Source organism: Euleptes europaea, chromosome 1 (assembly GCF_029931775.1).
Source record: "Euleptes europaea isolate rEulEur1 chromosome 1, rEulEur1.hap1, whole genome shotgun sequence".
NCBI lineage: Eukaryota > Metazoa > Chordata > Lepidosauria > Squamata > Sphaerodactylidae > Euleptes > Euleptes europaea.
Window position 1 is genome coordinate 22,949,973 of NC_079312.1, and position 9,818 is coordinate 22,959,790.

Consider the following 9,818-nt stretch of genomic DNA (forward strand, 5'->3'; position numbering starts at 1 on the left):
TCTGTTGGTTGGACACTGTTGGACACCATACACTTCCTAAAAGTTGCATCTCTTCGAGGATTTAAGACAGGATCTGCTGCTAGAATTCTTGGGAAGGCAACAAGAATGTAGTTCGGATGATGGTGAGAAATGGAGGCTTGTTCTTTGAAATTGGTTGCTGGACTGTTCGCTACAAAGTTTTGTAAGTGCCGGAAGCTGATGTTGGTTTTTGGGGGGAGCTGGGGTGGGGGTGTTCTCCCAAGGCACTGTGACGAATGTGTGAAGAAATTTTAAGGAGCCGTTTTTTTCAGTACTGGAAAAAACAACAACCGTGGGCAAGGACTTCTGTAAGTAGAGCCGCATCAAGCCACCTATGTTTTCCCATGTGCCCGCTCCCATGCCAGTCCAACACCTCATTTTGTGCCATAAATCCTGGGTGCTATGCCCTGCTAAGATGCTATTCTTGGCAAAAAAAAAAAAAAAGATTATTTTTTTTGCCTTTGTTTCTGTTCCTTTTCTCCCTGGTAAGATCTCTTTTTAAGGAGTGTGTGTTTACAGAGGCTTCCTTGCACGTAAACCCAGAAGTGTTGGAAATCCGCATAGCGGAAGTATGCAAAAGAGCCTATTCCATGTTTTCTTCATTGTGCGGTGGACTGGAGGGTGATCTCTGCGGAAGGGAAATTCTGGTTAGTGTGCATCACAGAGGCAGAGATGTACGCAGTTTCCACTTACAATCAATGTCTGGATGTGCCTTATATCTTTCTAACTTCTGGAACAATCACACACCGCCAACAGCATTCCCATGGCTGGGAGCAAAACGTGCACTTCTGAAGAACTGGAATATACAAGCGGAAGAAGCCTGTGGGATAGTCTCAGGGGACTGCTCCATTTCCGATGGGGGAGGTCCTACAGGGATATGCATGCTCTCCGTGGAAAACTAGCACTGGTCTTGGTTTAACCCTTTTCCTCTGGTTTTCTGCATGCATGTGGTTTATCAGGGGAGAGCATTCCAACAGGTGACTCCTCCCACTTGCAGGACAAAACTGGGACCTGCGCCGAGCTATGAGTACTTTCCCCTACCGTCACTTGACCTGAGAAAAAGAAAATATTAGAACCGCCTCTGCAGTCTGACTGCAGGACTGTTGCATTTATGTGTAATATTGTCCCCTACCAAGTCAGGCTGTCGTGAGCCTCCCTTGGCCTTACCAGTCTGAGCGGTGAATGGCCAGCCCCCTCCCCGCTCTGTCTCCTCCTGCCTCTGTGTCTCAAACTGTGACCCCCCCCCTGCTACTAAGTGCGTAAACAAAGCATCCTCGATCTGTTTGCTGTCGCTTTGTAGGGACCCAGAGTTGGTATCCTGTTAACTGTGATGGGGAAGTCAAATGTTTGTATCTGAGCCCTTTGCCTTGCTTGCTGTGAAGCCTCAGCACGGTGCCTTGTCTGACATTTACTGAAAGGGGGGGGATTTGCCCCCTCTCCGCCGCTCTGCTGGTGAGCTGCTCAGCTTATAATAAAGCCCAATGTTACTGCCTGTGGCTGTCCTCTGGAGTTTGTTTCTAAAAATCAGAACAAAGGAGCACCCGCCGCTTGTTTGCAAGACTAGACGTTCTCTTTGCCCCCCTCATCAGAATCTAAACTCTCACCAAGGAAGCCCATGTCAGGAATCCAGAAACGATTTATGCGAAATGTATAACTTTGAATGATTTCGTCGTCATTTATACAGATCCATGTATCTAGGAACTGGTGAAATTCAGAATATTTTAGCAGCCACCTGGAGGGCAAGGGATGGAGAAAACTCCTGCCCCTTGCATTGTAAACTTCTTGCAACCGTTACATGTGTGCAAAGAATATTGTTGCACACATAGTAGTTGGAGAGGAAAACAACATGGGTGAATGGGCAAGATAATATTGATTTATAGCAGCGTTGGCCATGATTGCTAAACAAACTGGTTCAGAGGCAGTATACCTCTGAGGAGTAGATAGAATCATAGAGTTGGAAGGGACCACCAGGGTCATCAAGTCCAACCCCCTGCACAATGCAGGAATTTCACAACTACCCCCCACACACACACCTAGTGACCAGAAGATGGCCAAGATGCCCTCCCTCTCATCATCTGCCTAAGGTCACAGAATCAGCATTGCTGACAGATGATGGGAACAAGTGTTAGGTGGGGGTTAAGGACTGTTGCCTCTCTTCCCTGCTTATGAGCATCTAAGGCCTGGACTGGATGTTACATTTGACATATGACTGCTGTGGGGGATTTGCAATCTCACTGGCTTCCATTAATAAGATGCTGGGCCACAAGATGAAACTGGTTCAGCAGGGTAGCGTTTACACGTGTTTGTCACGTGTCATCAAGTCACAGCTGACTTAGGGCGGCCCGGTAGGGTTTTCAAGGCAAGAGACCAACAGGTGATTTGCCATACAGACTGTAATTTTAGAGCACAAAACATTTCAGTGTTTATCCCGTCTCGTGTCTGCTTCTTTCATTTCTGGAGCCTCAATAGACCTGTGAATGAAGTAAGACGCGAGCCAGCGTGGTGTAGCGGTTAAGAGTGGCGGACTCTAATCTGGGGAACCGGGTTCGATTCCCCACTCTTCCACATGAAGCCTGCCTGTTGACCTTGGGCTAGTTACAGTTCTCTCCGAACTCTCTCAGGCTCAGCTATCTCGCAAGGTGTCTGTTGTTGGGAGGGGAAGGGAAGGAGAGTGTAAGCTAGTTTGATTCTCCTTAAAAGGCAGAGAAAATCGGCATATAAAAACCAACTCTCCTTCTGGACTGCAACGAGGAAACGTGGGAAAGGCCATTAGGGTTGTGTTTGTTCAGCTGGCTTCGATGCTGGCATCTCTGTCCCTGTGGACTCCCCACCCCACCCCGCATCTATTGTCAATTGTTTTCCCTGGACCCAGCATCTGCCGAGGTCGGGGGCAGCCACGTCCAGTTCCTTTACTTGCCGTGACTCTGCAGCCAGGGCTCTGCTCGGCGTAGAGGGAACGTGTTAGTCCGGCCGTAGCCACGGATGTGTGCGGCTACGGTTTGGAGGCGAGACGCCCGCTGCAAGGAGCAACCCATTTGGCAACCGCCCCGATGGGGAGAACGTGGCAGTTGTGCCATTGGCTCATCTCAGCACATCCCGGGACAAAGGAGCTTTTAAACTCAGCCTCTGGACTATGATTTGTGGGTCTGCTTCCTCCCAGTCCTAAGGAGGGCTCTCGAGACTCACTGGTATTGTGGGTCAGAGGCCACTGGAAAGCAGCAGCCAACACCAAACCAGCAGCAGATAAGCTAAAACAGAGCCCTCCTTTCAGGATTGGGGTTTTTTGGGGGGTGTTTTTTTTTTTAAAGAATTCCACCCTTGCCTTACCAGCAGTGAGCTGTGGCTCACGAAAGCTCATACGCTGCCAGAAAATATTTTTGTTAGTCTTTAAAGTACTATCCAAAAAGGGCCAGAGTCCAGTAGCACCTTAAAGACTAACAAAAATATTTTCTGGTAGGGTATGAGCTTTCTGAAGAAGTGAGCTGTGGCTCACGAAAGCTCATACCCTACCAGAAAATATTTTTGTTAGTCTTTAAGGTGCGACTGGACTCTTGCTCTTTTCTACTGCCGCAGCCAGACTAACACGGCTACCCACTGTGAATTATCTTTAAGGTACTATGTTCATGAAGGAGAGGGCTATTCATGGCTACTAGTCATGATGCATACCTATTCTCTCCACTACCAGAGGAGCATGCCTGTCGTATTAGGTGCTGTGGGACACAGGCAGGATGGTGCTGCTGCAGTCGTCTTGTTTGGGGGCTTCCTAGAGGCCCCTGGTTGGCCGCTGTGTGAACAGCCTGCTGGACTTGATGGGCCTTGGTCTGATCCAGCAGGGCCTGTCTTATGTTATTATGTTTAAGTATCTGGAGGCTGGCAACCCTAGGGGGAAAAACATGCCTGCTAGAGGCCTATTCTTCCCCCACTTTTTGTATGGAAAGCGGGCCGGTTGCGTCACGGCGCTGCGCTTAACGTCGGGAGACGTTGCAAGCTGCAAGAGACCCCCTCCGTCCCACCCAGTCTCTCATCAGTGTGTGGCACCACGCCAGAGGCGTGTCCTCCCTCCATGCGGCCGCCTCCCTGTCTCCTCTCCAGGCATTCCTGCAGCCTCAGTTTCTAAAAGGGGGGGAGAGAGAGAGACGAAGGGATCGGTTTCTGCTGCTATCATACTGCCCTTGTACAAATCTATGGTGAGACCACACTTGGAATGCTGTGTACAGTTCGGGTCACCACACCTAAAAAAAAAGGATATTGCAGAGCTTGAGAAGGTGCAGAAAAGAGCAACCAAGATGATCAGGGGCAACTAGAGCAGCTGCCCTACGAGGAGCGGTTAAGGCGCTTAGGGCTGTCACCGCACTAGGTATTCCCAGCGATGTATTAAGAGTTTGAAAATGTTAATCAAAAATACCATTCGCACTTTCTGTGTCTTCCCACCGATGCATTCAGAGTTTGAAACTGTTATAAAAAATACCGTTCGCACTTTGTTTGGCCCCTTTAGCTGTGAAGACGTCTTCTAACCATTTTTTAGCCGTGGCATCCAAAAAACCTTTTAAAGCAATGTTTTTTATAACGTTTTCAAACTCTTAATACATCACTGGGAATACCTAGTGCGGTAACAGCCGTTATAAAAAAATTATGTTCGCACTTTCAGTGTATTAAGAGTTTGAAACTGTTATAAAAAAATACTGTTCGCACTTTGTTTGGCCCTTTTAGCTGGGAAGACGTCTTCCAATCATTTTTTAGCCGTGGCATCCCAAAACCCTTTTTAAGCGATGTTTTTTATAACATTTTCAAACTCTTACTACATCGCTGGGAATGCCTAGTGCGGTAACAGCCTTGGAAAGAAGGCGGCTAAGGGGAGGTGTGATAGAGGTCTATACAATTATGCATGGTGTGGAGAGAGTGGACAGGGAGAAGCTTTTCTCCCTCATAATTCGAGAACGTGGGGTCATCTGCTGAAGCTGGAGGGTGAGAGATTCAAAACAGATAAAAGGAAGTATTTCTTCACGCAACGCATAGTTAACTTGTGGAACTCCCTGCCCCAGGATGTGGTGATGGCTGCCAACTTGGAAGGCTTTAACAGGGGAGTGGGCATGTTCATGGAGGAGAGGGCTATTCATGGCTACTAGTCAAAATGGATACTAGTCATGATGCATGCCTATTCTCTCCAGGATCAGAGGAGAATGCCCATTATATTAGGTGCTTTAGGTGCCCTACCAGAAAATTAGGTGCCCTACCAGGAAATATTTTTGTTAGTCTTTAAGGTGCTACTGGACTCTTGCTCTTTTCTACTAGAAAATATGTTTGTCATCTTTAAGGTGCCACTGGACTCTTGCCCTTTTCTACTACTGCAAACAGACTAACACGGCTGCCCACTGTGAATTATCTTTAAGGTACTATGTTCATGAAGGAGAGGGCTATTCATGGCTACTAGTCATGATGCATACCTATTCTCTCCACTACCAGAGGAGCATGCCTGTCGTATTAGGTGCTGTGGGACACCGGCAGGATAATGTGGCTGCAGTCGTCTTGTTTGTGGGCTTCCTAGAGGCCCCTGGTTGGCCGCTGTGTGAACAGACTGCTGGACTTGATGGGCCTTGGTCTGATCCAGCAGGGCGTTTATGTTCTTAAGGCTTTAAGAGGGGAGTGGACATGTTCATGGAGGAGAGGGCTAGCCATGGCTCCTAGTCAAAATGGATACTAGTCATGATGCATGCCTATTCTCTCCAGGATCTGAGGAACATGCCTATTTTAGGTGCTGTGGAACACAGGCAGGATAATGCTGCTGCAGTCGTCTTCCTTGTGGGCTTCCTAGAGGCACCTGGTTGGCCACTGCGTGAACAGACTGCTGGACTTGACGGGCCTTGGTCTGATCCAGCATGGCTTTTCTTACGTTCATAAGGGATTGGTTCCGTCTCCCCAAGCCAAGGCTCAGTTTCAAAACTTGGGCCACGTGACGAGACCGGGAAGATTAAAACAAATGCCGCAGGGTACATCCCACCCTCGCTGAGCATCTGGGTGGCTGCTGTTAGAAACAGACGGCTTGCACCAGCCGGGCTTGTGGTATTGGCCCCCACACTGGGTTAAGGATTCCCAGAGCATAAACGAAATAAAGCCTGATTAAAATATTGTCGAAAGCCTGATTTCTCAAACTTTTAACCAATAACCGTAGTGTTTCAAGTATAATTTAATGGCAGCAAATGCGAAGAAAAATGCCGGAGGGGATAATTGGAGAAAAGAGACGTATTTTCTAAATCTACAAGGTTGGGCTGCGATTACTTCATGCTGTGGAAAGATTCTCAGAGGCAACTGGTTATGGTTACTATATAAGCCAAGACTCTCTTGGCTTCAGTGGCACTTTGCTTTTGACTTATTTGCGCATTCTGGCTCATTCCCACACATATGCTGTAGTCATATGATGAACGTGTCACTTGAATGATGCAGTCCATAGCGTCTGGAGGCCGAGAAGGGAAGGCATTGTGTGAAAGCTTAGGAAGGCTTTTGTTGGTCTGGTAGCCTTGACAAAAAAAAAAGTGTTTTATTGTTCTACTGGCTGTTAGGCAACCCCACTGCATTTCGTGATGCAGCATTTGTAAGTATGATTTCAACAGAACACATTGTCCATTTATAGCTATGGCGCCAGAGGGACTAAAGGAAAATTCAGTTGTGAATGGAAGTCGTAGGAGTCCACTGCAACCAAGTAATTGAGTCTTTAACGTTGTCACAATCAATCACTTCCCTTGCTGCTTGCAAACACGCTGCTACTTAGCCGAAACTCAAGGCAGTCAAAAGGTGAGCTCACCTTTTGTTAAATACAAAGATTAAAAAAGATCCCGCATTTTGTTTATTGGGAATTCCAAAAAAGAATATGGATAAATCTGATAGAGTGGTATGTCGACATAGTTTTGCAGCAGCAAGAATTACAATAGCAAAGAAATGGAAACAAGTGAATAAACCATTAATAAAGGACTGGAGAGAGAAACTGTGGACGTATATGCGGATGGCCAAATTAACAGATTCTTTACATGGTAAAGAGATGGAACAGTATAAAATAACTTGGTCAAAGGCCATCGCGTACTGGGATGAACTGGCGAAAATGAATTTTCGTAGTATAGTTAATGAATTATAGTTAACATATTTTATATAGATAAAAATAGTATAAGTTTAAATACTGTCAGACTACTTCTCCAGAAGTCAACTGGTGGTGGGTGACACGAATAAGGTGGGTGGAGGGTTTAGGGCACTAGTTAAGGCATAATATTATAATAGTAGAAGTAAAACTGGATTATATGTGCTCTAATGTTATTTGTTATATTTGATAATGTTTTTATGTTAAGTTTTATGTTATGTTACGTTTTATGTTTAAAAAAATTAATAAAAATTTATATAAAAAAAGGTGAGCTCACCTTGAGTGAAGCATCAGGTGCTTTTACGCCACCCCCCATAGTCCCCCCCCACATTTCTAATTTTACCTACCTCACAAAGCTGTTCCGATCAGTTAAAATATCCCCACCTTGCAAGAAGGCTGAGATGAATCACCTCTTTCCCATACCATGTGGTTGCTTTCTCTTTGCGGTACTCTGCACACAGCGGGAGATACTTGACATCCTGCTGCTGAAGTGGGCTGATTTATCTTGTCACGCTTTACCTTCTGTCAGTTTGTGGTGAAATTCTTGAGCCCTGAAGCTTCGCTACGTATTCAACCCAACCAGGGTGGTATCCCAAGAGGTGAGAATGGATAGTGTGTATAGCTATGGAGCCTTTAAAGGACAGATACTGATGACACTCAACACTCAAAGAGAACATAAAAACACATTTTTTTTTATTTGTTCACATGACATCTTTTCAATATGAAAAAGCAGGGATTTAAAACAAAAAATGAAAAATGAATGAGGAAAAGAAAGCATACAGAGAGGCAAAAAAAAGATTGAAAGAAACTCAAGGTGTTAAGAGTGGCAGAGAAACTTTCCAGGTGTAATCCCATTCACACTGGGGCAAGAACTAAAGCAGTCATCCCTTTCCATGTAGCCCCAGCGCCTCCCTCGCAAGAGCCCTGCACTGCCCCTGCCCCGGGGAATTGCATCAAATTTTCACCCTTGCTTACACGTGGAGCAAGAGGCAGTGGGACAGGCACACGTTTTTGAATGCTGTACCCTATAGCAAGTATCCCAGCAAGAACAAAGCAGAGAGGAGAGCAGCCTTCAGTCGTCTCTCCACCTGAAGAGCAACACACTCATCCCTGCATATAAAGCCACCAGATCGAATATTTCAGCATGGTGCACCTTCCTCTCCCATGAGACGGCCTGTTACCAATTAATTCTGCGGCAGGGGTAGACCAGCTCTTTGGAGGCCTTTTGAAAGACAACTTGCCCTGTGCTCGTTCTTTGCAAAAGGAGGCCCCATTCTACCCCCCGGGGGGGGGGGCTTTGTTTACATATCTAAACTTCAATCTTTGGTAGCTGGATCCGCAGCTACCCCCTAACCGACACTGAGCCACGCCATTTCCTTTAGCATCCTACAACCAAGAAGACTCTACTGCCACCCCCAGTCCCTTAACCAGACACCTGCCTGTTACCTTCCCTTGAGCCTTAACCAGTTTTGCTGTTCACAGCAAGATGGCGGCACTATTTCCTCTCCAATGCTGTATATGCTATAGGGCAATTCTGGAACGTCAATGGAAACATCCTGCCTTCCATTGAAAGACGGCTACACTCAGTTGAGTGGTAGAAGACATGTCATTAACTGGACGTTGTGGCTGTCCACCATTCCTCTTGAGTAGCTCTGATTTGGGAGTGTGAGTAAAGAAGGGGAAAGGCTTCTTTTGGAAATTAGAAGCCAGAACAAGCTCACAAGCCATTCGGTTAAACTCCGGTCAGATGCAGCAAGTCTTTTAACTTCTGCAGACTTTTGTTTCACTTCACATCAGAGAATGGAAAATAGGTGTCCCCCAAAGCAGACACACCAGAGTGCTGGGCATTAATGAAATTTGGGTATACTGTCACACACACCCAGTTTTCTGAAAGGGGTATTACAGCTATGCAATATTAAATCCATGCTTGAAGACCCTACATGGCTATGGTTCAATAAAATGGAACTTCAGCAGTTCTCCCAGCTGGAAAAGTCCCTTCTACCTTGGTTGTTCAATGCAAGTCCCTTACTCCAGTAGAAGTTTCTTCAGAGACCAGTATCATGGAGTATACCTATTGCAATATGAACTTGTTACCCATCCCAGACACTGCCTTTAAACTCTTCCACGCCCATTCTACACACAATCTAGAATCAGCTTTTAGTTTTCATAAGCATGTGCAATATGAAACCAAATGCTTGTAGCCTCAACAGCTGTCACGAAAACTAGATGAAATCCCCCCAGTTTTGAAGAGGAAGTTCTGCTTGGCACAGAAGGCAATGTGGATTTTAGGAACTGTCTCCATTTTAATGCAGCTGCCTATCCAATTACCTATAGCGGCTCAAGTACAGCTCCATCTCTCCCCAAATCCTTCTACGATGCTCCTACCCTAACAGCTAGCATAGGTACGATGAGTAGTAGCAGTGAAGACCAGAATCAGAAAGGGAAAGTTCAGTTTCTTCTTTAACCCGGAGTCTCAAATAACTTAAATTGATCACCAAGAGCTGAACACTTGGGTGTTGCCAGAGACAATACTTCTTTCCACACTGACCCTATTTTGCCAGTCAAAGGGGACATCTTTCTGATGGTTGGTTTTCTCAGCCGTGAGAGAATCCCACCACTGAGAAAGAAACATACAAGGATTAAGACTGTGTCGAGCCAGCATTAAAATGGAGAC